This window comes from Dryas octopetala, chromosome 6, assembly GCF_963921425.1.
Source record: "Dryas octopetala chromosome 6, drDryOcto1.1, whole genome shotgun sequence".
In the NCBI taxonomy this organism is placed as follows: Eukaryota; Viridiplantae; Streptophyta; class Magnoliopsida; order Rosales; family Rosaceae; genus Dryas; species Dryas octopetala.
This window is the reverse complement of record NC_141371.1, coordinates 16,295,936-16,323,221: the sequence shown is the minus strand read 5'-3', so window position 1 is coordinate 16,323,221 and position 27,286 is coordinate 16,295,936. Positions and strand designations below refer to the sequence as shown.

At 36.1% G+C, this 27,286-nt stretch overlaps 1 pseudogene; it reads right to left on the bottom strand.

Moving 5' to 3' along the window:
- Positions 1–20,721: 20,721 nt before the first annotated feature.
- On the bottom strand, positions 20,722–24,920 carry LOC147282836 (ribonuclease S-5 pseudogene; annotated as a pseudogene).
- Between the last annotated feature and the right edge of the window lie 2,366 nt (positions 24,921–27,286).

The window sequence follows — 27,286 nt, the reverse complement described above, 5'->3', positions numbered from 1 at the left end:
ATTGGGCAATTTTGCCATACCCAATGCATGCAATCCAAGCTACCAATCATACCTGGAAATCCTCTACGGCTCCCCTTTCGCAAAAGTTTCCTCAAATCGGCCGGAGTAGGCCTCCGGAGATACTCTGGTCCGAAGACGTCAGTGATGGCTCTCACGAACTTCAAGAATGATTGTCGTATGGTGGTTTGGCTAATGGTCATTGACTCTGAGACCAAATCATATGGAATGCCATATGCCATCACCTGCAGTGCTGCAGTCACCTTTTGGTGAGGTGTGCAACCCACTCTACCGACGGCATCAACTGTTGGCCGGAAATACTCATCCTGGAGGCAGACCGCTTCGAGAATTCTATTGAATAGCGGTTGGTGCATGCGGTATCGCCTGCGGAAAGTCACGGTGTCCTCGATTGGCGAGGGGATGAAGTAGTTGTCCATGAGACGTTCGTGGGCGGCTTCTCGATTCCGGTGTGTGTACCGGCGATTTGAAGAAGTACCGCCATGCCTTGGTGTACCGGCGACGACGGTATGACCCATTGACACAATCAACTTACCCACCATCTCCCTTCCATCCTCTTCCCTATCCCATTCAGCATCAGAGTCCGAAGACGAGGAGGAGGATGAATACACATACAAAGTATTCATTTGGGTGTTTATGGAATGAGAAATGATCCTGAAATAAGATTGAGTGTAACATGGTAAATATAGTGGTATTTATACTGAAACCACTTGCATTTGAGATAAGGAATGAATGGTCCACATTCATTTGCTTTATGATGGTGTAGTCATTTCATGCATCAGTCTTATCTACTGTAAAGCATGCATCAGTCTTATCTACTGTAAAGCATGCATCAGTCTTATCTACTGTAAAGCATGCATCAGTCTGTGGTTAATAAGGGAGAATCCAATGTTGGGTGGAAATGTAAACATTAATTGAATAAATAGCAAACCATGACTTAAAACAAGATTGACGTTCAAATTAAAGGATACAATTAAAGAGCAAACATAATTTAAAACAAGATTAACATTCAAACTAAAAAACACAATTGAAGAGCAAGGTCTAATTCTAATTATTAGGCGGGTACCCCTGGTTTGAGTGAGTGAGGTTGGAAAGATCCGGGTAGTATCCAGATGGAGTGGACTCCGAATGGTGGTTAGCACGCATTTGCCTCCTTGCAATGACTCCAGCCATCTTTTGCTCCCAATACATCCGTTGGCCATCATTCATTTTGGAGAGGTCTTGGCCCATAATATTTTGTTCTTCCCATTCTAGCTGCCTCTCGATCCTCATCCTTTCTCTTGCTTCCTTTGCGGCGTCTCTTTCACTCCTTGCACGCTCTCTGTCAACTCTCGTTTGTATGAAAATCCTTGAATTTTCATTATAATGATCTACTGCCTCAACCATATGAGTTTGGACGGGCTCGGCTGCCTTGGCCCGTTTTGCATGGTTTCTCCCTGGTGGCCTTGGCCGCGAGGAACCGCATGGTTGGAATGGTGGTGGGTTTTCGTCCTCGCCAAGTGGTATGACTGGATCGGTCTCCTCGGGATCATCATCGGCGGGAGTGTCGGCATCGTCGGTGGCGGGGGTCTCTGAATCACTAACCCGAACAGGAGCATGAACGGCAGCATACTTTGCACTTTCCTTTATTTTTTCCCAAATGTGCACCCATGGAAACTTGAATCCAGTCTTGTTTCGAAAGCCTTCAAGTGCTTGCGTAAACTACAATAATAAAATAAAAATTAAAATATATAAATTTTCTTGTGGAAATGCAAACATAACTTAAATAAATAGTAAATTTGCTACATTTATAAACAAAACAAAAACCATAATCATACAAATATATAAATATGCTTGATAGATAAACAAAATAGTGAAAATACAATATAATAATATCATTATACAAATATGCTACATTTATAAACACAACCAAAAATAATCATACAAATATATAAATATGTTTGATACATATACAAAACAATAAAATAGTAATACCATTATATAAATATGCTTCATTTATAAACAAAACATATAATAATTATACAAATATATAAATATGCTTGATAATTGGAGGATACAAAAAATAATCATGCAAATATATAAATGCATAAAAACTTACCACATTGGCATCATTTGCACCACTTGCACGCATTCGCTCGGCCTCCAATAAGCAAGCATAAAATTTGTTGCAATCACGCGCAATATCTTTGAATCGTGCTTTAACACCGCCAACCTTACGAATTGTTTCACCCCCCATGTTACGCTTGAAAATTTCATAAATTTGTTCCCAAAGCATGGCGGCTCTAATTTGGGCACCAAGACAACCGTCGGGAGACCTCTCTAGGTATGCCATCACTAGGGCTTCATCTTCAGCTACCACCCAAGCACTTCCTCTTGGAGCCATGACAAAGAAAAAAAAAATTTGTGTAAATTTGGTAAACAAAGGTTGTAAATTGTGATGAAACCATATGAGTGTTGTGTGATATATATAGACATCCTTGAAAATATAGCTGTTGGAGGGTTTGGGGAATTTTTTAAAATTTTTTCGAAATTTTTTGGCAATTTTTCGGATATTATATCTATTTTAAATGATTTATTAAATATTTGTTTAAAAAAAAAAAAAAAGGCCGATCTGGACCGTTGATTATCAACGGTCCATTAATATCAGCCGTTGATCCATCAACCGGCCCATCTAAAAAAAAAAAAAAAAAAAAAAAAAAGGGCAAAACGCAGCAGCCGTTGATCACCAACGGTCGGCCGATCTGGACCGTTGGTGAGAAGGAAGCCAGCCACGCGTCAAGCTTCCAATTCCCCAGCGCTGCAACCGAGCCAGCACGTGACGTCAGCCAGTCCCGTGCGTCAGCAACTGCAGCTTCCGTCAGCAGCAACAGGCGCGGGCCCCACCTCCTTTTCAGCTCAGCAGCTCTCTCTCTCTCTTCACGTGGGCTGCTTTTTGGATTTGGGTCACAACACATTTTGGGTCACACATGAAACCCACTTCTGAGTTACACTTTGGGTTACACCCTATTTTGGGTCACACATTCCGGCCCGTAGTGTTAAAGTGTGACCCATTTGTGGCCCAAAATGGGTTTTTGGGTCACAAAATCCGGTGCATAGTGGAAGGCCTTAGGTTGGTAAATGGGCTTTATCTTTGATTTTTGAGCCCAACTACAATTTTAGCTTTTTCAACCATACCCTAGTGCAATTTGCAAGCCCATTCAATCCAATTTTATGGCCCGGTATAACTTGAAAACAACATTTTAAAATGTGATTATTTAAAAAAAGTTAGCTAACTCGTTAGGTGGAAAAATGGATTAGGACTAAGATTAAGATTAGATATATCTAGGTTCAATCCCTTACTAATTAGAAGTCTAAAACGAAAATCAACCTAATAAATATTAAGGTAATATCAGTGGTAATCAAACGATGTGATGACTAAGGTTTGTCTATGAGCATACGGGCGTTGGGTATTGAGCTCTAGCTCCCTCAGTTTTCCCATGTATTGAACTGGTCACATTGTAGGTTCATATCTGATCAACCTCCTCGATCCATAATAAATTAAAATAAACCTAGGTAGAAACCAACTAGAGTTCAAAGACTAAATTGTTGCTTGGTTTCTGAATAGATTTGGAATGACTTAATTTTGTTAAGACAATGTCATGCCAGATTAAAGGTTTCGAAGTGAGCACCTTGTCCAGCCTTTTGTTGAAAAGACGCTTTTTCCACTTCTTCCACCAATTTTTGTAGTAACGAGAGGCGTGGGTGGTAGGACTGAACGAAGAAGGAGTGAACTCTTCGGAATTTTCACGCCCTAATCCGGGATTAAGAGTAAACCTCGGATTAAGGAGTGAATCACACTCTAATTATAAAATTAACTTCTATAACTAGAATGTGATGGAGAAAAATAAATGAATAGAAATAAAATTCGTGCTATTATTGTGCCACAAACTGGATTCAAGCTTAATATAGAAAATAAGTGGTACTTTTGTACATTATATCCTTCTCAATTTTTGGAGCCGATGTCGAACCGTCAGACGCCGATAACTACCCTTTCGGTATCCGTTGGATACAGTCGGTATTGGGCCTACTGATACAAATGATTATGGGCTCAATTTTTGGCCCAAAATGCAATGTCAAGCCCAAAAAAATGATTTCAAGCCCACGAAAATGCTTTTAAGCCTAAAATGAAATTTCCTACACTCCTATACTCTTATATCAAATTATCACTTGCATTAACAATTTCAGTAAATTCTATAAATAAAAATAAGTGACAATGAGCAATAAGTCAAAACTTACAAATTACAAAATCAACTAACTTACAAATTACAAAACTTACAATATGAGTAATCTGAGTTGTTTGGCCAGTGGATAATTTAATAGGAGCAGTATTAAGAGTAGTTATATTCTCTAATAAATTGGCATTAGAGACCATATGATCGGTGGCGCCTAAATCGATGATCCAAGTGCCAATGTTAAAAGAAGAATGAAAACATAAAGGATAAATTGCAAAGTTGGTCATTGAATTATTTTTACCATATGGTATTAAGGCAAGCAATTGATTGTATTTTTCGGCAGTGAAGGTCGGTGCCATAGGAGCACATGTTGTTGCCGCAACAAATGAATCCGTAGAAGCATTGTGGGAGGAAGAAGAGTTAGACTTGGCAGCGCCATTCTTCTTCTCACAATGAGATTTTGTATGCCTTGATGTATTACAAAAAGTGCAATGCATATAAAATTTGCTAGCAGGATTTTTCCGACAAAGGGATTCAGAATGACCATCAGCATCACAAAATTTGCAGTGATAAAATGGCTTTTGAGATTCGGTCGACTGGCTGACATAGCAGATTGATCAAGAGATATCGCGGCTGTTGGTTTAACTATACATATGAAGGATATTCGCGCTTCATCAATTCCTCATTTTAACTATGAACCAATGAATTACCTCCACGTCGTCTTTCGAGAATTCACATCTACGGGCTTCGGCAAACGGCTGTGTGGTTTGAGAAAATACATAAAGTGTCTCGTTTCTATTACCACTGTCGTTGTTGCGTTAAGGCCGATTGAATGACGTCTCAACATTACGGAGATACATTACACAAAAAGTGAGGGATTTATTTGCAATGTATGCCTCCACATTCTGCAAATGAAAGTACATAGTGAGACAAATTTTTTGATAAACATCAAGGAGAACGTCAAGCTAAACTTGAAGAATATTAACAAAAAGGTTTAGAAACTGTTACCTTTCTATTGGGTACATCCACTGATAACTGATTGGCCCAGCAATAGTTGCCTCAACTGATAAATGTATCAACAAGTGGATCATTATATCAAAAAAGGCCGGTGAAAAAATTTGTTCGAACTTGCACAAGATGTACACAATCTCATCTTTCAATATATCTATATCTGACATACGCAACAACTTGATGCATATCTGCTGAAAAAACCTCGACAACTGAATTATCGGTTCAACCACATCTTTGGGAAAAAATTTTCGAATACCCACCGGAATAAGTCATTGCAATAACACATGACAATCATGACTCTTCAATCCGGATATTTTGCCTGTGTTGGTTTTCACATTTCGTGAGATGTTGGCCGCGTACCTATCTGGAAATTTCACAGATGCAAGAAAATTTAAGAATTCTTTCTTTGCCCCGGGCTTCACTATATAGAATGGATGCTTCTTTCGAATTTTGTCACCCTTCTTCTCTAACCACAAATGTTTTCGTATGCCCATTTCTTCTTGTAAACCTTGACGAGCCTTGATCGTGTCCTTTGATTTTTCATCAATGCCAAAAATTGTCCCCACCAAACTTTCACACACATTCTTCTCAATATGCATCACATAGATTGTGCCTTATTTTTAACTTGAACCAGTACTCCAACTCGAAGAAAATCGACTTGTTCGTCTAATTTAGTTGTGCAAGTGGTCTAGGCATATTTCTTTCTTTGTTATCAGTATGTTTACCAATCTGACCAAATATTAGGTTGTTCAATTTGCTAGAGATATCATTCGCCTGATAACTCTTTAGGTCTCACGCGTATCTCTATTTTTCCGTCAAAGAACTTCGCGTCATTACGCTATCTATGACCCCACGACAACCATCTTCGGTGGCCCATATAACTTACTTTTCCACTGTTCCAAGTAGATATTGTATATTGATTACAAATCGAGCATGCCATATAACCCTTTGTTCTCTAGCCTAACATATTCTCATAAGCTGAGAAATCATTGATTGTCCACATGACTGTTGCACGCAAGGTAAACATTTTTTCAGTCGACTTATCATACGTCGATATTGGAGAGATGAGAGAGAAAGGGAGCTGGGTGGGGCGCCAGCGCCAGGGATGGGAAGAGCTGGGTGGGCGGGAGATCGAGAGAGTTCAGAGAGATGAGATATGAGAGAGTTTGAGAGCTAATCACACAGACCACCAAAAAAGAGAAAGGGGATTAAAAATCCCGCACATTCTTTAGGCAAAGAAGCACATTCGTCACCCAAAGCATTTTTTTAGGCGACGAATATATTAATGTCACCTAAAGAATTTTTTGGGTGACGAATATGCTTCGTCGCTCAAAAGGAACAAAATTAGGGCGCCATTTTCCCCTGCCAAAGTTTTCACACTTTAGGCGATGGCCCATTTCGTCGCCCAAATCAAACATTTGTCGCCTAAGGACCTTAAAATTAGAAAAACCACGATCGTCTATCCGTTCGAGCTCTGATACATAACTTCTACATCTCCGATTGACCTAATTTTTTGGAGGGAGGATCTTTGAGTGAGAAACTGAAAAATGAACGATTCGGATAGTTAAAAACACGATCGGGATGTGAGCTTTTATATATAAATACACTTGAAGAGTTTAAGACTATTAACTTTTTCGTTGAACCCTTATTTTTTCAATAAGTGTGAAGACTACAACATGGATTCAATGATCGGAGCCTCTTATTTTCTATGTTCATACTCAAAAATCATCCTTGCAAAAAATCGGCCCATTCGGAATTCAACTACCCGTTCGATTATCATTTTAAAAACCATGATCGTTCATACGTTTAATCTCCGATACCTAACTTCTACATCTCCGATTGACCTAATTTTTTGGAGGGAGAATCTTTAGTGGGAACTCAAAAATGAACGGTTCGAATCATTAAAAACACGATCAGGATGTGAACGTCTATATATAAATACACTTGGAGAGTATAATTCTATTAACTTTTTCGTTGAACCTTTATTGTTTCAATAATTGTGAAGACCACAACGTGATTTCAATGATCGTAGACATTCATTTTCTATGTGAATACTCAAAGATCATCCTTGCAAAAAATCGGCCCAATCAGAATTAATCTACCCGTTCGATTATAATTAGAAAAACCACGATCGTTCATACGTTCGAGCTCCGATACCTTACTTCTACATCTCTAATTGACCTAATTTTTTGGAGGGAGGATCTTTAAGTGGGGAACTAAAAATGAACGGTTCGGATCGCTAAAAACACGACCGGGATGTGAGCTTCTATATATAAATACATTTGGAAAGTATAATTCTATTAACTTTTTCGTTGAACTCTTGTTGTTTCAATAATTGTGAAGACCACAATGTGATTTCAACAATTGGAGTAGTTAAGATTAGTACACAGTGACATACATGTATATATTGAAAGAAATTGACTGAAACAGAAAAATTGAGACACCTAACACACCCCCACTAATCTTCTTTTGGAGCATACGTTGGATTTTTCTCAAACTTACTCTTCTCCTTGCTAAAAGACTTTTCCTATATGCAATCATAAATATTTTTTGGCATTCCTAGCACATATATCTAAAACTTTTCCAAAGAGAAGATTTAACATTCTTTCATAAAATTGAGTGGCTACACTTTCATAAAACTAATACAAGGAAAGGAATAGTATCAATTTTGGCTACTCTTTTGTATTCCTTGTATTCCTTTCATAAAATGGTTACCAATTGCACATGTATTGTTTGGTAGCGTATAGTAGTATAGTACCAATTTCAATTTTATATTTTTAATTATTCAGTTTTATTTTTTCTCAAAAAATACATAATCTTTCAATTAAGAATGTCTTTTTTTATTTTTATTTTTAATTTTATGAAACAGCATACTATTGGTTTGGCTATTTATTTGACTTAGAGTGCCCAACTCTAGCCCGGACCCTATATCACCACCGAAACCCAACCCCACCCCACATGACCACCGAAACCCAACCCCATCTAAAACCCCCAGCCCGTCTCGTTCTCCCTCGATCTCCCACCCCCGAAAACCCAAAACCCACCCATCAAAACCCAGAAATCTCACCCAAAACCCATTGGTAATTTTTTTTTTTCATTTTATAGTTTTACGTGGATTTTTTTGTTTAATAAATATTGTGGATTTTGTATTTGTAGGATTGTAGATTGCATTTGTTGTGGAATTTGTGTTTTTTTGGTAATTGATTTATTTTGTGGATTTTGTTGTTTTTTTTGTTTTTTTATTTGTTATATTTTATGGGTTTTCAATTTCCTTTATTGTTCCTTGATTGCTTTATAGGAAATTCTTGTGCGCGGGAAAAATTTGATTCGACAAATTGCGGAGTTTCGAGGTAAAATTTATTATGTTAGTTTGTTGTATGTTAAAATTAATCATAAAATTTATTAGTTAGTTTATATATAGATTAGTTAGTTTTTAAATATAAAATTTAGTTTAATTACAAAATGTAGATTAATTATAAAATTGTTTAATTGTTCTCATTAGTTTAATTATTAAATTTAAATTAATTATAAATGTATTTTACTTATTAACTATATTTTGATGAGGTAGAAATATATCTAGCTAGAGAAATATAATTTTGTTTGTATGTTAAATTAAGTCTTATTGTAACAATTAGTTGTATTTTGAAATTTATTTTGACGTAGTCCAGCCTTCCTCGAGTAGTGGGAGCCCCCCTATGCCACAGAGGGCTCGTTGATCTCACCTCTACGGTCAAGCCACTGCTATCGCTTCATCCACTGCAACGAGAGGGCCATGTAGTGGGGTGAAGTCTTCTCGGATCGTGTGCACCACTAGGGTACGGATTTGAGTCATGTGTTTGGAAACAGGCCAACGACCGTTAGACCCTAATGTTGACAGTTTGTTCTCGCATGACGTGGGGGCGATTGTCCGTGCCAAGTGCCCCCTTGGTAAAAAATTATAAGAAGAGACCTAAAACGAAGTGATCTACTCCATCTTAGTGAGTATAGCTCGATAATTAATACAAAATGATGAATTTGATCATTACTAACAATTTCATATTCTTTTCAAGTTAACTTTGACATTCAGATGGATGATCCCCTCACCGTCACCTACATGACGGATTTACTGATCATCAAGTCCTACAAGCAGTGGAAGGACGAACTACACAAGCACTTCTGAAAGTTTGTATTAGGTGATTTATCTACCTAATTAACTTGATTAAATCCACTGTCAGTAATTGGACCCCAATTTTTGTTTTATATGATCACTTATGAACTAATCAAGCACACAAAACTCTGACGACACAGTGGCTAAAATCTGAAGACACAAATTGACTTGTAAAACAAAATAACTTTTGTAAACAACCCAAATCAAACACACCAAAGGAATGAGTGACAACCTATGCATTCAAAGGATCCATCAGTGTAGGCATCCCAGTGCTATCAATAACTAAAGTGGTGTGTGAGCAGATTATCAAACTTTCATTTAGCATTCAAAAGGTTAAGTTAACATGCTAAAGTGGAGTGTGTGATCTTGTAATAGAATTTCCAGATCAATAATAAGCAACACAATAGAAATAAACAACGAACAAGACACAAGATTGTTCACCCATAAAACCACTAACGGTTAAAAAACTGGGGATTTTTTTCACCTGACCAAGCAATCCAATATCAAGGGTTTCAATACAAGCAATCACATAACAAGCTCAATCACTCTAGTCCTAATACTAAGTGGCAGCTTCTTACCATTGTGCATCCTTGTGCAAACACCTTAAAGCTAGCAATTAATCATTCATGTCATTGGCAGCTCCTTCTTGAGCTCTTCAACGCACGGCACCGATCGCAACCAAGCAAGTGGATTCCAATGATAATGCAGTGAAATGATATGCAAATTTGGATTCTTTAAAAAATCAGCTTTCTCAAGCAAAAGACATGAAAAGGCTAATGGAGAATCCTTAATCTAAAATCTAAATGATAGTGTTTATGAATATGTGAAAAGATTTAGAACAACACTCAAACCCATTCAGATTTTAGAGGGTGAAAAACAAGTTAAGAAAATCATTTTAGTTTGAGAAAATAAAAAACATTTTCTTACTTGAAAAGGATGAGCACTCACTCAAATTACCCAAGCTTGAATGCAGCAAGAATACCCATAGAAAAATATGCTCATGAACCCACATAGAAAAAACTGAACCAATACACCCATATACACCGTACAACACACACACACGCACTCACCATGTCTGCCCGTGCGCCACGTGGAAGCCAAACAATGGCTATCCACAAGAGACAAATAAGGGCATATTTCTTTTGTCCTAGAGAGGTATCTTAGTACTGCTAAGGATAAGATTGTAGAGCTGTAAAATCAGATATTTCTTTATTTTGTAAAATTCAGAAATGAGGAAGAAGATGAATAGTGCTGAGGTGTGTGAGTGAGTGGCGTGAAAATGATGAGAAGCAAGATCCGATCTGATTGATTCAATGAAGGAACCAAATCATATGCTGTGCACATGCATGTTTAGAAAAACAGAAAATGGGCTTTAAATGAAATGGGCTTTAAGAAATAAATCCCGAAATGGCCCACTGAAGTGACACTGTCATTTAAGTGTTAACCACTATACGTGAAGAACATTGTCCTTATGATCAGTGAATGACTAGTCAAATAGACAAAAAACTGTTCATTTCGTGAAGTGCATGAAGTGCAGTATACCTTGGATCTTTTTGCATTGCAACTTCATTCTTGATTTCTTTAATACAATTGATCTTACCCTTAATTCTAGCCTAGAGCTTGTGAGTGAATAATTAAAAATAAATACAATGATTTTGACAAGGAAAAGACAAATATATCAAATCCTAGAAACTAACAACTTCAAGAGATTTTCTTCGATAATTGAAGCATTGGTGAACCCCCTTAAAGAGTTGGTAGAGCGACCTAACCAGTGGCTTTTTTTGTGCGAACATTTCATGAGCTCAGCGTTTTTGGTATGTTTTATTATTTTAGACTTCAAAAAATCGATTATTCTTTTGTTCTTTTATTATTGTATATACACTAACACATTTACAATTTGCCTAATATTTAATAGAAGAAGTCGATCGCCAACGCCAGAAACCGAAAAGGGAAGCCGTTTAACCATCATAGTGGTCCGGCGCCCATCTCATATCGGGTGGAGTCGTGACGTTGGGTATGTCATTATTTAATTTAATATATATTCCTTAGTATTGTTTGGATCTTTGACAACATTTTTTTTCTTTTTCAGGGCGGGTCACAATTCCCGGAGATAGACACTTTCAGGAATATCTATGCCCATCCCGACTGTGATGTGGCCAAAGCAAAACATGTTAGTTTTTTATATTTTAATTTTTTTCATAATTTTTTATATTTATATTTAATTTTTTAATTAATTAATTGTGTATATAACATTTTGAAGGATGAGATGATGGCCAACTTGAGAAGATATTTGGAGAGCTTAGTCAAGCAGCACCCTCCGGGTACTCCGTTGGAGTCGATCCCAGTACCCGATCCTGATGTCGGACTTCGTATTATGACAGAATCATTGGGTGTTAGGCCCGGTAAGGAAACACGCGGCATGGGATACAGGCGGATTCGTGACGTCCGATCTTCGTCTTCTTCTCAGTCATCTGCAGTTGTCGCGGAGCTGTCCGCTCAAGTACATAAGTTGCAGGAGGATTTACGAGCCGAGAGAGCGGAGAATTAAGGAGGCGTTGTACGCCGCGTTGACTAAAGAGATACCTAGGTTTGTCCCGCCATCGTCATGTCATCAGTCGCCGCCATACATGAATGACGATGACGCTACCGGTTTAAAATAGATTGACCACTAGGGTTATTACTATTTTGTATGAAATTATATTTTTTCTAATTTGTGTTAACATAAATTTATTAATTTTGTGTTATATTATATAGTTTTTGGATAGAAAGCTTAAAATAAAAAATAAAAAAATCTTATATTATTGACGCTACCTAAAGCTGCTTTAGGCGACGAAGGCATGATGTCGTTGCCCAAAGCAGTTTTGAGCGAAGTTGAATTACGCTACGAAGGCTAACTCTGTCGCCTATAGGGAGGGATTTTAGGCGACGAACATGAGGATTTCGTCGCCTAAGATCTTGAGCGACAAGCTTTAGGCAAAGATGGTCTCGACGAAGCAATTTCATCGCCTAAGAGGTTTTTTTTTTTTGTAGTGTTCCCTCATCTTCCTTGTCTTTATTTCTTTCTCTTTCTTTCTCTCTCGGATTCTCTTTCTTTCCTCTATGTTTTTAGTTTGTCTAAATCACTAGCTGCTTCTTTTGTTTAAGCCAGCCTTATATCCACAACACACACACACACACACCACCGCCTAGCTCCCACCTCGCTCTCACTTATAACCCAGCCACTCACAAGCTTTCCTCCATAAGGAGGAAAGTTAACACAGACCCACCAAAAACACACACACACAATTCACTGGAACACACCAAATGGAGATCTACTCTATTTCAATTCTAAAAGTGCCCATTGGAGGTTTTAGTTGTACCATTGAAGATGATGGAGACATATCAATAAAAGGAATAACTATACAGGTGAGCAAATAGTGTGCAAGGACTCCCATGTCTTTCAGATGCAAAGCCAAAATCTATGCCCACTAGGTCACTTCTCGATCTCGTTCCAACTTCCTAGTCTAGTTAGGCCCCGTTTGGGATTGTTGTGGAGGACCCAAAAGCTACTGTGGATGACAATTCTCAATCACCCACAGCAGTTTTGGTGTTTGGTAAAAAAATGAAAAAGTGTTTTGCCCCACAATTCTCAACTCCCCACAACAAAAATAGAAAGCAAGTTTGGAAGTACTTTTGAAAGCTGCAGTGAATCACAGCAATAATGAAAATTTTATTTTACCCATAATACCCTCATTTTAGTAATTATAAATAGCCACAGCAGTTTTACATTACAATTTACCAAACACCTTCATATTGCTTTTTGTACTCACAGCACTTTTGAAAATATAGTTTACCAAACACTCAACTGTTTTACTTCACAGTTGACTTTACTTCACAGCTACTTTACTTCACAGCTGTTTTTTCTCACAACAATCCCAAACTAAGCCTTAATCAGCAACAATTTATTGGATCTTTTGAGACTGATGGGATTTTCGAGGGCATTGTGAAGAAAAGAAAAGAAAATTAGAAAGTTTTCGGCTTTTGGAGCTTGAATGCCTTGTAATATGATGGAGAGGTCTATTTTTATTGGAGTATATTAGGACATAGGATGTAGACTACACATGAATGCCTTTGAGTTTTTCGAGGATTAATTTAGCCTCAGATAGAACTAAATAGTGATATATAGTTTGCTTGGCCAATCCCAAGTAATTGTAGTGCAAGGGGTTTTGTTAAATTGTTTGTATGCAAATAAGCACAGATTTTAGAATGGCAAGTAAGGTCATAAATGGACTATGTCATAGCCATATCCTTTATAAAGCATTTTCTTTTCTGTTAATGATCTTTCTACTATGATCAATTCATGGTGAAACAGCTGAAATTTCTCTTGGAAGGTACCAGAGGCTTGGCTTTGCTCATTTTGTGGAAACTGGTCTTTGATGAATTTGTTTTCTTGAAAAAAATTGCATATATCTGTTTTAAAAGGGAAAATTTTAGCTATGTAGGACATGAATTTTACTTTATTGCAACTGAAGACTGAAATTTTCATTTTGTATCAATTAAAGACATTATTTTTTTTAAAGTGTGTATAGGGACCAAATTGATGTTCGATAGCAAAGATGAAGGATGAAATTGATTGAAAATGCACTTTAGGAACAAATTTGATGTTTGAGTGAAAGTAGAGGAACTATTGGTGATAAAAAGCCTATTTTAATTCTTATGTTTTGGCTTCCCTCAGTTTTATCCTTTTCTTAGAAATATTATTCCTATGTGAGGCTTCGAGTTTTTCTCTATTAAACTAGCTATGGTCTTAATTAAAAAGCAACACCAGCCCGTCTAATATTGCATCCAATGGATTCTCCTAAATATAAATGAACGGTCCCGATCATTGAATTTCTCGCTCTGTGGTGAGCGGGTGATTAGGTGAGTGGGTGATTAGATAAGCGGGGAATTCCCCGCTCTATGGTGAGCGAGTGATCGATCATTTCTGTATATATATATAATTGGATCCAATGGTCCACAATAATTTTGAATTTTTGAGTTTTAATTTGTTTTTTCTGAACTCTTTAAAGTTTAAACTTTTTTTTTTTGGCCAAGATTTAAAGTTTAAACTTTACTAATGGCAAATACCCACTCATCTCCTTCGATCCTCTCCCTCCATTACATATCCTCCTCTTTCGCATTCCACATATCTCTCTCTCTTTTCTCTGCCTTTCTCTTACTCTCTCATCTAAATGCTCATTTATGATCCAAATAATAGAGAATAGAAAAATCATATGGTATAAAACCCCTATCTTCATTTAGATTTTCCATTATGATTCGTTCACTTCACTCTCTTTTGCTCTCTATCTCCATCTATATATTCCTCTATTTTTTCTGATTTATTTGTCTCTCCATATCAAATCTTTTTTCAGATCTCTACAACCTAAATAAATCAATTCATCTACAAGAATATTCACATCTCTAGTTTTATACCTTTATTAAATATCATGGATGATCTATCTCAAAGACTAAGTTGTATGAACTAAAATCAATATTAAGAAGTTAGATTTCTTAGAGGAGCTCGAGTATAAATGTAAAATTGAGAGACGTTGAGTGTAGTGAGATATTGAAAGAGTGATAAATTAAGAATTAAAATATTTTAAAGTTCAAAGTCATAAAACTATATATCTTATGAAACTATTTAATTAATTTTAGAATTGCTTAGGTACCTTCACTACAACAATTTTGGCCTAAGGCCTCCAATGATTTCCACTAAAGTTGGGGGGGTGCCAATTGCTAATATGGTTGTTCACTAATGTTAATTATTAGTGATTATCATATTAAGTCAGACATGAACAGTGATTCCATATGCAACTAATGGTTCTGATTAGTTGATGTTATTGTGGCACCCATGTAATTTAAACTAAAAAAAGGGGTTTAGTTAATTTAGGGACTAAAAAAAGGGCCAGCACACACAAATACCACCACCAATTTACTTGGGGTTGTACTATAACCAATCCAAATTGTACAAAACAGTAACCAATTTTTCCATTTTTTATCATAAATTCCAAATCCAACTATGGAGTCAGTAAAGACTGCAATAAAACAAGCTAATCAACCTGTGAGACAAACTTAAAAAGCCATCTCCCGCCCATGCTCAATATTTTCCCTCCTTCTAATGGTGCCTAGTAGGTTGGAATCACATTTACCCATGACTGACTTGATAAGGTGTCAACCACTTGTGGCTGCTAGCAGGCTTCAAGGGATACTATATACAGTAAGGAAATCCTTCATAAAGTGTTTAAGATATTTACAATAGCATTCACAAGGCTGCAGTAAAGCATACTACTATACTCAAGAGACTTTGCAGAGAGAATATCATCTGCATCTACTGCTCTACACATTGGTACTGAGCAGAGCCAGCCATTAAGCGCAGATCCAAGCTAAGCAAGAGATGGAAAAAGCACACTTTGATTTACTGATAGATCAGAAGGGAGATCAAAGCCTGAAAGCACCTAGTGAGCTCAGATTTTGACTGGGAAACCAACTGTATTTGGTTAAACCAGAGAAAAGAGCAGGTAGCGCATAATCTGAATAATCAAGTAATTAATGAAATCTTCCTTTGTCGACCTGAAGCTGAAGTGAAGGAGGGAATGGAGCTGGAAATCATCCTGGCTTTTGTGAATAGGTTGTGAAGCTTTACATTGTAAGGTATGACATATTCCCTGCACTTATGACATATTCTGAAGATTAATTGATTGTATGCCATTTTCAATAATTTGTCTTCGCTCTAGCATATATTAAGAAGCAACACACATTAGAGAACTTTAACTCAAAGATTAAGAAGTTTAATTAATCTCCCTAAGCAATATATATATATAAGGAGAAAAAGCTTTAGATCACCAAGTTAGGCATATTTGGCTCAATAAAGGAAAAGAAAAAAAACAGAGAGCCAAAATTATGAGGGAAGAAGGTCCGGACCCTACACTGGAGGACCGGACCTCCAGTGAAGGTAGCAGCAGTGAAATGGAATTTGCACGAAGGGAGGTCCGGACGTTGCTTGGGAGAACCGGACCTCCAGAGACAACGCAGCTTGAAATGGAGATTTCATGCAGGGAGGTCCGGACCTCTGTTTGGAAGACCGGACCTCTAGCAGGGAAAATTATACTTGAGCTCTATTTTCACTAGGGGAGGTTCTGGAGGACCGGACCTCAATGGGGCGGTCCGGTCTTCATTCTTCAAAACCTTTTCTTGTCCTACATCACTTTTTTTCACAATAGAAATCCTATTTGGCAGTGATTTAGAGTTTAAAATATTGATCTAGAGGATTGCAATGGTAAACACTCAAGAGATATTGAACATTCAAAGGCAGCAGTCCCACATGGATTTCAACTTGAATGGGAGGCTTACCACAGCTGTAGACAGCTACTTAAGGGGCAACATTGGCACAAGCACCGGCAACACTCCATACTTGGCACCCCCACTGCCCCCAGTTTAGACTGGCACAAATTCCTTCCACCTTCCACAGATGCCAGGTGTGATTACGCCATTTTCTAGAGCAGGAATGGCTGGTCCCCAACAGTTGGCGCAACAGCATGCTAGGAATGAAATGGGAGCAGAGGATGGTGCTGCGGGAGATGCAGGCGCTTCAAGAAGCGGGCTTGGAAGGTCACAACACAACTGATAGACATAGCAAAAGAAATCATGGCTGTCAGTAAGAATACTTTTTGTTGTTTTGAGTAATATACTGCTGGTATTTTGAACAGCTTTTGTGATAGAACTAGAAACTTGGTGGGTTATATTATGGTTTAGACTATGATATATATCACCAAGTTTGGAAGTGTGGATGAATGGTTGGGATCATATTAAATTGTGTTGCGCAGCTAGTGATTATGCTTTTGTTGTTTTTGGTATCTAAGTTTCATTTTGTTTTAGAAATTGTGAAAAGTATGGGGAAAGGATATTAGAATGGTTGTAACTATGCACTTGAACCGCTACTTGAATTAAACATGCAATTTCAATGTATATAGCAAGTCGTATTTGCATCTGAAGAAAGGTTGTGTGGGTTCAGCTGTGTAATTTGAGTTGTCAATTATTTGGTTTTTTATTTTTCTGATATTGCATTGAGGTTCTGCTACATACCCCTCCTATTAATGGGATTGCTGGACTGAAAGTTAAGCATGCTTGCTCCAATATTAGTGTAGGCTTTCCACATTTTATGAATAATATGGTGTAACAGCCATTGTAAGCATCCTTAGTATTATAAGAGCACACTGGAACTGAAAAATGCATATTCGGACTGTTGCAAATGAAAGATTAATTGGACAATGCAGTACATTCAATCCCACTGCAGCAATCGTTTTGGTGGGAAAATGCATTCTCAATCTAAGTTAAATAGTCACCAAAGTTCTTGCATGGTGGAAGATATTTAATAACTGAAACCAAATCAGAAACTAATACCAATAAGGTGGGAGTGCAGCAAGCAATGGTTGGAATTAGTGAGCATTCATACCCACTTTTAACAAGATAGTAGAAGAAACCATGGCATAACATTATTTAATAATATCAATCCTTCACCAATATAGCAACCTCAATAAAGATGGTGAACAAGTGAAACCCACTAACTGCAGCATTGGTGAGGACCAGACCTTGCAGACTGACATGGCAGGTTTTGGCAGAAGCTTCCACCATTCTTACATGTGGGTGGCCTTAGCTCCCTTGCCACCCCAACACCAACCTCCAACATGCTATATGGTGACTACAGTGTGGCAATGGACAATACAAACTAACAACAGTGGCAGTTGCCTCTATGCCTACCAAAAAAAATTGGTTGCCTTTGCTCGATTTTGTTGTCAAGCTTGAACTGAAGCATCATTGGGCTTCATTTAATTGCAATAAATCAAAATCAATTTTAGTATTGCTTAGGTACCTTGAACTGAAGCATCATTGGGCTTCATTGAATTGCAATAAATCAAAATCAATAGACAATTAGGCATGCATAGGTCCAAATTTGGATAACCATTCAGACTAAAACCATATATATTTTTAGATTTATACTCAAACCCATTTTTTTATACTGAGGTCCAAAAACTGTGACACATCAACAATAATTGATTTTTTAAATAGACAAATTATAATTATGCAATACCAGGATTGTCCTTCACATCGTTTTTGAACTATTAACATATATGATATCCTTAATTTAAGATATCTAATATGAATTAATTCAAAATATATTAAAGATAATTATTATTTATAACAAATACATTTGTAGGTATTCTGTACCATATCCATTCCATGACGGCACCGCCAAAAAAAATTCTTAAGCATATCTATTGTGTATCCCCAAATTAATGGTAATGGTTCATTCTAGCAGCTATGGACAGCATAAACACAATTTGTACATTTAATATAACTTATATATTATATGTTGATACCCATTTTGTGTTATGTTGAGTCCTAAAAAATATTGGGGCTTAGACTGTATAAGGCCTTTTTGTTTGTATCAAATTTAGGCTTTAGATGTGTTATAGCCCATTAGGGTATGTATTTGTAAAGGTGAGGGTCTTATCATTTATTATAAATAAGGCCCTCCACCTCTCTATTGAGAGGAGATTCATAATGCCTCTTCTAGGGCTCTGATATTTCTCTGTGCTCTCCAATTATTCATAGTGAAACCCTAATCACAACCAAGTGGACGTAGCCTGGATCTAATTAGGATAAGGTGAACCACTATACATTCGTGTGTTTGCTTGTGTGATTGTCGTTTTAAGTTTTGATTATTGTTGTTGATGGCTTGACGAAATTTGTGCATCAACATTATAGATACATGAAAAATATACACGAAACAAAGTACCAACTTATGGTTTATGTTTAAGGATTAATTAGGTACCAAAACACCACAGTACATTTGTTTCCCTACACTAATATTTGGACTTTGCATGAAAAAAGTACCAAATTAATGGTACAATATTTCATGTCATGAGTCACTGCAAAAAAAAAAAAAAATTAAAATTAAAAAAAAATCTAACACATATCTATATTAAATCATAAAGAGACATTAATGGCAATGGGTCATTTCGCCATAAACAGCATAAACACAAATGGTTCATTTACTAGCTAACTGATGCATATATGAAAATTATACAAGGAAACAAATGCACCAATAGACTCTACCAAAACCAAATACACCAAATGATTAGAAACCAACTGGCGTCGTGAATGCTTGAAGTTGTTCTCGGTCACCCTCCACTTTCCATTTTCTCTAAGAACATTGTCATCACCCTACTTCTCATCTCTATTATAGCTCCATCCTCGAACCGCCGTGGTATTTCAAAGCCTTAAGATAGCAGTTCCAAGTATTTGAATTAGAAATAAAAAAAGATGCAGACATATAATGAAATTCCAAGTATTTGAATTAGACTTAAATTTTCCACTAAAGAATAAAAACACTTAAATTCAACCTACTGGTACGTACAGAAAGAAAGTATCAATCAACATATGAACATTATGTTGTGTTTTTCTCATTGTCCTTGTCTATTTTCAGTTTTTCTCATTGTACAACAAATGTACCAAACGTACATTCATGTTTTCATTTATGCTTATGCTTACATCTTATTTGGCAAAGAGAAATGCTAAAGGCTTTAAAGTTCAATTGCCTAGCAGAAAAGTACTTGTCTTTGCAAACAAACTTGCACATTCTTGCTTACAATAAAATTGAAACACAGGTGATGAAGATAATAACTATTTTCATTACTACCTTTTCACTTTGAAGCTCCTTCCTCCGTCTTTTCTTCTCCTGTTCAAGTTTTTCCACTCTCTGCCAAAAACAACCAGAATGGTATATATATGATGAACTAAACTACAACTATTTGCAGGTGAAGATAACTATAGTAATATCTAAGTAGGCATTAAGAGGCCTCATTACTTTTTTTTTTTTTTTTCTACTTTCAGAGGCTAACTGTTCTTCACAAACTTGGATTTCTAGCTGGCAAACTTTATATTCACAGATTTAATTATTTCCAAATGTACCAAACGTACCAATGCAACAAATGTAGCCACACAAACTCCCCAAAAACAATAATCTATTAATACAGTAATTTTCTGTAGTGAATACCAACACAAGACCAAATCCAACCATCAAAATAAGTAACAAAAATAAGTAAAAAATCATGACTCAAAATAAGTAACAAAAATACTGCAATTCATACAAATTAACACAAAGACCCCAAAGTAAAACAAGAAAAATATCAGACCCAATTGAAAATCAACAATGAATACACTGATATCGGCACAAATTAAAAAAAAATATAACTACATACAATGGTGTAGTTGGTTTATTCATTACAACTAATTAATGATATACGATTAGGGGGCTAATTAATACTCGATATTCGATGTGGTTAGGCAGTTTTTTGTGCTTTGGCGGGAAGGGCAGTCCACAAAGCTTGCCCCAGTTTTGTCCAGACAAATGACCACCTCCTCAAGGTTGTATTTCTTAGTTGTTGGATGAATGATGCACTTAAGTGTGGGTTGCTTATCATTTATTCCCTTCTTGATGGCATCTTGAAGCTCTGTCAGTGTCCTCATTTTGCCCACCGGAGTGATTCCAGATTTTGCCAACAGCGACGTGATTCCATACTTGTTGTAAAGATCCACGCATTTGAGGAAATAATCATCTTGGTCATATGTCTCGAGTGAACACGTCCCATGTTTTGTCCACTCATTGAACCAGAAAGATTCGTTGTCGCCCTTCTTCACATCTGGCCAGATTGGAGTCAATTGGGACTTCATTGCTAACAGCTGATCCATGAATGAGCAAGAGCAATTAATACATTTTAATTAATTAATAATTAAATTATATGAAATGAGAAACAATTAACCAATTTGTACCTTCAAACCGTCAAAAACTTTATCACAGTTGGCTGGATCTGGGACTGTGTTGTTACTGGGCCACAGCCCATGAATGGTAAACACCTTATGAGGTGTTAAGACACATCCTTTCTTTGTTAACTGAGCACACACGGATGGCTGATACAATTGCACAAACTGGAAAAAATCATAGCTTGCAGCTTTTGGCCTCACGAGTACTGACATCAAAATGATGATGATCATCATTGTTGCATAGTTTTTCTTCATCGTTGAATGGAGTAAGGTAGCCGCTGGAATTAATGAAGGAATAGTAATACTGATTCAGCTTGCATGTGTTTCTATGCTATGCTTTCACCACTATATATAGTGATTTATCATGATCACCTTTTTTTTTTTTTTTGTCAAGATTTATCATATATGACCACTTAATTAATGGTGCATGCATTAGCTAACCTACCTGCTATTTTGTCATAAATATTGTTTGGCATGCCTAGCTAGCACGTATGTCTAAAACTTTTCCAAAGAGAAGATTTAACATTCTTTCCTAAAATTAAGTACGTTGCTACTCTTTCATAAAACTAATACAAGGAAAGGAATAGTATCAATTTTGGCTACTCTTTTGTATTCCTTGTATATATACTCTTTTGACTTAGAATGCCCATTCCAAACTAATGTAAATGTCAGTCTTCTTGTTTAATAGCTAGAATATAAACATGATAAAGAGTAAGAATGTAAGACAACAGGAGAATTATAATAGCTAGGCTACTAGTAATACTTTTGTCTGGATAAGAAGAATTCTGCTTTAGACAAAAGTTCCATCCCATTGATACAAATTTTATCAAAGCTTACAAACATGCATGGTAAAAAGAGTAAGACATTATAGTATCAAAGACTAAGTTGTATGAACTAAAATCAATATTAAGAAGTTAGATTTGTTAGAGATTGAGTATAAATGTAAAATTGAGAGACGTTGAGTGTAGTGAGATATTGAAAGAATGATAAATTAAGAATTAAAATATTATAAAGTTCAAAGTCATAAAATTATGGACATATATAGGAAAATGGGTAGGGGATCTTTGTCCTAAAATTATATATCTTATGAAACTATTTTTAGTATTGCTTAGGTGCCTAGCTTGAACTGACGCATCATTGGGTTTCATTTAATTGCAATATAAATCAAAGTGGGCTTGGAGTAATCCACCTACGTCCACTAAGTACGTAGCTCTGTTTTAATGAATATACCTACACTGAATTGGCAGATGCATATCCATATTTACAAACCTTACATATATGCATAATTTGTGTGGTTTCAGCATCTCTCTCATCTTTTGAGTACACACTCCGAGGATGTGCCTGTTGAAATATTATTCTACACTATGAGAATATATGTTAAAAGTTATCTGCATAAATGTTCCTTCAAATGATGAGTGTGTCTAAAACTTTTCCAAAGAGAAGATTTAACATTCTTTCATAAAATTAAGTTGCTACTCTTTCATAAAACCAATACGTACAAGGAAAGGAATAGTATTAATTTTGGCTACTCTTTTGTATTCCTTGTGTATATATTCGATCCTTTCATAAAATGGAATCAATTGCGCGCACATGTATTGTTTGGTAGTGAATGGTAGTATAGTACCAATTTCAATTTTATATTTTTAATAATTCGGTTTGATTTTGCTCAAAAAATACATAATGTTAATTTCAACTTAGAATGTCTTTATTTTTTTTAATTAATTTTATGAAATAGCATTCTGGCTGACTATTTTTTTTTTTACTTAGAATATTAATGCCCATTCCAAACTAATGTAAATGTTCAGTCTTCTTGTTTATAAACATGATAAAGAGTAAGAATGTAAGACGTACAACAGGAGAATTATAATAGCTAGGCTACTAGTAATACTTTTGTCTGGATAAGAAGAATTCTGCTTTCGACAAAAGTTCCATCCCATTGATACAAAGTTTATCAAAGCTTACAAACATGCATGCTAAAAAGAGTAAGAAATTATATATATATATATATAGTATCAAGAGTTTAAACTATAAACTACTACAGTATCATATATCTAGGTTCAATCCCTTAATTACTAAATTAGAGTCTAAAACTAAACGCTTCACCATATGCACTTTCCTCCACGGCTCCACAAAAATTATGCTGGACAGATCAAAATAACAAAGAAAAAACAACCATTCATATGTGTGTATATTAGTTGATTAAGCAATATCTAATAAAATTGACAAGCACTATGTCCCTTTACTCAATATTCGTATATATATGGATATACATATGCACTATATATCTTATGAAATTATTTTTAGTATTGCTTAGGTACCTTGAATTGACGCATCATTGGGCTTCATTTAATTGCATTAAATCAAAGTGGGAAAAGGGCTTGGAGTAATCCACCTACGTCCACTAAGTAGCTCTCTTTTAATGAATATACCTCTCTTCTAATAATCACACACTGAATTGGTAGATGCATATCCATATTTACAAACCTTCCATATATGCATAATTTGTGTGTTTCAGCATCTCACCTCTCATCTTTTGAGTACACACTCTGAGGATGTGCCTGTTGAAATATTATTCTACACTATGAGAATGTTAAAAGTTATCTGCATAAATGTTCCTTCAAATGATGAGTGTGCATTTATCAGACGTACTTGTGATTTCTCTGCTAGTGGCCAACTTGAGCACATGAGTGTACGTTTATCATCAGGCTTGGAGAGTTGGAGGTTTACTCTATTTCAATTCTAAAAGTGCCCAGTTTTGTCAAGATTTATCATGACCACTTAATGGTGCATTAGCTAACCTACCTGCTATTTTGTCATAAATATTTTTTGGCAAGCCTAGCTAGCACGTATGTCTAAAACTTTTTCAAAGAGCAGATTTAACATTCTTTCATAAAATTAAGTTGCTATTCTTTCATAAAACTAATACAAGGAAAGGAATAGTATCAATTTTGGCTACTCTTTTGTATTTCTTTATATTCGATCCTAAATGGTACCAATCGCACATGTATTGTTTGGTAGTGAATAGTAGTATAGTACCAATTTCAATTTTATATTTTTAATAATTTGGTTTGATTTTTCCTCAAAAAATACATAATCTTTCAACTTAGAATGTCTTTTTTTTTTTATTAATTTTATGAAATAGCATACTAGCTAAATTTTTTTTTTTTTTGACTTAGAATGCCCATTCCAAACTAATGTAAATGTTCAGTCTTCTTGTTTAATAGAATATAAACATGATAAAGAGTAAGAATGTAAGACAACAGGAGAATTATAATAGTTAGGCTACTAGTAATACTTTTGTCTCGATAAGAAGACTTCGATCTGCTTTTGACAAAAGTTTCATCCCATTGATACAAATTTTATCAAAGCTTACAAACATGCATGCTAAAAAGAGAAAGAAATTATATATAGTATCATGAGTTTAAAATATAAACTACTACAGTATCATATATTTTATTACTTTACAATATATTTTACTCTTTATACTTATCTATAAAGCCTTTTAAGTTAGCTAAGTGGTCAGATGGACAAAAAAAGATTGGGATTAAAGTTAAATATATCTAGGTTCAATCCCTTAATTACTAAATAAAAGTCTAAAACTAAAAGCTTCACCATATGCACTTTCCTCCACGGCTCCACAAAAATTATGCTGGACAGATCAAAATAATCAACAAAGAAAAAACAACCATTCATATGTGTATATTAGTTGATTAAGCAATATCGATCTAATAAAATTGACAAGCACTATGTCACTTTAATCAATATGCGTATATGGATTTACATATTCACTATATATCTTATGAAATTATTTTTAGTATTGCTTAGGTACCTTGAACTGACGCATATATCATTGGACTTCATTTAATTGCATTAAATCAAAGTGGAAAAGGGCTTGGAGTAATCCACCTACGTCCACTAATTAAGTAGCTCTCTTTTAATGAATATACCTCTCTTCTAATAATCACACACTGAATTTGGTAGATGCATATCCATGTTTACAAACCTTCCATATATGCATAATTTGTGTGGTTTCAGCATCTCTCTCATCTTTTGAGTACACACTCTGAGGATGTGCCTGTTGAAATATAATTCTACATTATGAGAATGTTAAAAGTTATCTGCATAAATGTTCCTTCAAATGATGAGTGTGCATTTATCAGACGTACTTGTGATTTCTCTGCTAGTGGCCAACTTGAGAACATGAGTGTGCGTATAACATCAGGCTTGGAGAGTTGGAGGTTTACTCTATTTCAATTCTATAAGTGCCCAATTTTGGCTGCTGACTTAAGAAAAAAAACAATCAAATTAATGTTTTTCTTTCACCCAAACAGTCAAATATTAAATCTAGTGGTGTAAGCATCATCATGAGTGACATAAAAATGATGATAATCATCATCAATATCAGTGTTGCATACACTACAAAAAAATGATGTTTGGGCGACGAAATTTTGAGCGATGGACCAAAATTTTGTCGCCTAAAACCATCACCGTTCAATTTTCGTCTCCTCAAGTGACTTTAGATGACAAATTTGGAAATTCCAAATTCGCCGCCTAAAACAACCTAGAGCGACAAAAAGTTTTCGTTGCCTAAAGTTTACTGTCAAAATGGTCTCGGCGTCAATCAGTGAGCGACGAAGGTGATGTTCTGTCGCCTAAAGAAAATTGGACGACGAATATTCATGTTCGTCGCCCAAAGTACCTTTAAGCGACGAGTAGTATATTTCGTCGTGTAATGTTCATTTCAGCGACGATATATGTACGTCGTGCAAAGTAATCTTAGGCAACAAATGTCATAATTGTTGCCTAAAGTATTATTAGGAGACGAATAGTACATTTCATCACATAAAGTCCATTTCAACGATGAAATATATACGTCGCTCAAAGTAACCTTAGGCTACGAATTTTGTTTGTCGTCGCCCAAAGTATGATGAAGCGACGAATCTACATATTTGTCGCTCAAAGTAAGGCGCAAAAACCCTTTTGGTGTGTAACGTTAGGCGACAAATTCGTTTCGTCGCTGTTTACACCCGAATTTGGCACATGTCGTTGGATGGAATTGTGAAAATAGCAGAAAATTGAGGAGATGTGTTTCAGCTATTTTACTCAAGGCCCCCTTGAGTTGTACTCGAGGGGTACTCTAGTAACCATACAGAAGAAGAAACCCAATTTCATTTCTGATCGATTGGCAGTGACGTCATGGCTAACGTAAACCACTTATTGCAGCCGACAGATGAGAAATGATGATGTCGAACAGCATAAAACGCGTGAAACCAGCCAATCAGAGACGAGGAAGGCTCTAGCGAGCGATCAGAAGCATTTGACGAGCGACCGAGGTGGCTTGGCTAGCGCTCGGTGCGTTTATCTGGGAGCTCAGAGGCCCGACGAGTCGTCGGCATCCCCTATTCTTCTGACTTCGGATTCCTTCTTTCTTCTCTGATTGGTGCATAACATAAAATATTCATCAACAATGATCCTCAGCTCCTGTTCTTCATCAACTCTCACCGAGAAGCTCAGTAGTTCTTCAGCAGCTCTTCGCCTATTTAAGAGGCATTCACAGAGACGAGCAAAGCCCTTGCAAAATCAAACACAAAAACAATCAGACCCAGAGTCTAAACTATCCTAGAGCTTCATCTCTCTCAATCTCTCTCAATCTCTTCCCCTCGCAGACATCCTCAGACACTCTTCCTCTTCCAAAGTCTCTTTTGGCAACAAAAGTACACTTGCTCAAACTTCTACTGTTTTAGGCGATGAATCTGGAAATCTGTCACCCAAAGTTTGTTTAGGCAATTAAAAATTGTTTCCCAAAAGAGTTTTTCTTGTAGTGTGGCTAGAATGAAGAAATAGAAATAGTAATACTGATTCAAACTGTCAATTGATATATCACTTGCATGTGTTCTATGCTGTGTTTTCACCACTATATATAGTGATTTATCATTCATGACAACTTAATGGTGCATTAGCTAACCTACCTGCCATTTTGTGCTCATTAATTTTCTCACTTAGTTAAGATTAATACACAGTGACATGCATGTAAATATTGAAAGAAATTGACTGAAACAGA